This window comes from Bos indicus x Bos taurus, chromosome 5 (genome assembly GCF_003369695.1).
Source record: "Bos indicus x Bos taurus breed Angus x Brahman F1 hybrid chromosome 5, Bos_hybrid_MaternalHap_v2.0, whole genome shotgun sequence".
NCBI lineage: Eukaryota > Metazoa > Chordata > Mammalia > Artiodactyla > Bovidae > Bos > Bos indicus x Bos taurus.
The window spans coordinates 19,996,449-19,998,524 of record NC_040080.1 but is presented as its reverse complement, the minus strand read 5'-3'; the positions used below and the strand labels follow the sequence as shown (position 1 = coordinate 19,998,524).

Genomic DNA, 2,076 nt, shown 5'->3' with positions numbered 1-2,076 from the left:
GACTGCACAGAAGGACCCCACTGATCCATGTGAAATCAAGATCATCTTGAGATAGAAGAAAAAGAGATGAAACTCTACAACGAACTCCTGCGAACTCTACAACGGACTTTCTGGTATCATCTTGAGACTAGCCATAGTTTCTGCAAAGGACAATGTTTTCATTTCATGGGCACATTCCTATGCTGACTTCATTAAAAAAAATTAACTGCGGGGTGTGTGAAGCCATGCCCATGTCTGTCATGGATGGACTCCCTTGGTGGGTATCACCTCTACAGAGGGGTGATATGCCTAGCTTATGTGATTTTTTGCATCAGGCAAAACAACAAAAATCGAGTATGGAAACTGTAATCACCACCCACTGGTTATGTGGGACTAATTTATGGCCTTGGCTGCCCCCAGGATGGATAGGGATGTGTACTTTGGGTCTAGCCTTTGCCCATGGAAACATCAGGTCAACAATACAAGAACCTTTAAATTTACCCTCCTGCAGGCTAGATGGTCATGATCAGTTTTCCACTGGTATGATTATTTGTCTGCTATATTTGTTCCCTCATTGGGTACTATGGACATAATGATCAGAGTTGAAGTTCTAGCCAATTTCACCCAAAGAGCCCTAAATGACAACCTGAGAATGATTCAAGCTCTAAATACTGAACAAATACAAATGAGGAAAGCGGTAATTCAAAATAGAATGGCTTTAGACATACTTACAGCCACTCAAGGAGGGGCCTGTGCTATAATCAAAGCTGAATGTTGTATATATATTCCTGATTTATCTGACAATATATCAGCCACTCTAGATGGCATGAAAGGTCAAATAAAAGCTATGTCTGATGATAATCTTCCTTTTTGGGCTTCTGTTCTCTCACAGGTGAAGGGTGTTTGGTGGAAAACTATATGAGCCATTGTTATAGTTGCTCTGTTGATTCTGTTATGTCGACCTTGTATTCTCCAATGTGTTGTTAACTTTATATCACAGAGGCTGACTTCATTTACCCAAATATATACCAGGAAACCTAAAATGCAGTACATCCTGATGAGTGATGCTCACACTGGAAGTTGAGAGCATCAATAGAGGGGAATGAAGGAGGAAAGGAACATGCTGAGCTGACTCCATCTTGGAAAAGAAGGAAACTTCATCTTACGTTCTCAGTGAAACTTTGAACTATGTTATAGCCATGGAGATAACATACCTACAGCCTAACAGGCCTCCTGGACTGATAAATACAAGATTCCATACCAAGATTTCCCATTGCCAGAAAGAATGTAATAATGCCCTATGTAGTCAGTCACCACTGTAATCTTTATGCTACCCATTGGTGTAGGCTACAATGTATAACCAGCGGACCCTTCTGATTATGAATCATGGCTGTAACATGATTGTATCTCCCTTTGACATTTTCCAGAGTAGGATTGGGGAATTTGGTGATGTGGGCTTATTCCCGTACACTTAGGGTATAGAAGGTTTTCACAGAAATTGGTCGGGGTCCCTGACTAATGAGGAAACTCTGCCTTGGACCCGCCAGTGTAATAAACTACACTCCACTATCCACATTGTCATTCTGAGTGAGTTTGCTTTCCGGAGCATCTGACTGCAACATAGAGAGTTGGGATGGACATGTACACACTGCTATGTTTAAAATACATAGACAACAAATACTTACTATACAACACAGGGAACTCTGCTCTATGTTACATGGCAGGCTGAATAGGAGGGGAGTTTGGGGGAGAATGGATACATATATATGTATGACTGAATCCCTTTACTGTTTACCAAAAACTATCACAACATTGTTAATTCTCTATACTCCACCCCAAAATAAAAAGCTTTTTTTTAAAAGAAAGAAAAGACTTAATGATTAAAAAGTTGTAAACATGTAGTGACAAAAATAACTGGGGCCAGGAAAACTGATAACAGTTTTACAGTAATCAGCCATATAGCAGTCAAAGAATCTTTACCTCCTCTCTGAATTACCAGGATAGTACTATCTGACACACATTTCCAGAGATGCTTAAACCTCTACCAAATGGAAGCAGTTAACTGCTTGATGCCCATAAACAGTGGCCCTCAGAGCT

The 2,076-nt window shown here is 40.4% G+C and overlaps 1 pseudogene; it reads left to right on the top strand.

Annotated features, from left to right (window-relative positions):
• Positions 1 to 224: 224 nt before the first annotated feature.
• LOC113893415 lies at positions 225 to 1,063 on the top strand (annotated as a pseudogene).
• Positions 1,064 to 2,076: the final 1,013 nt, after the last annotated feature.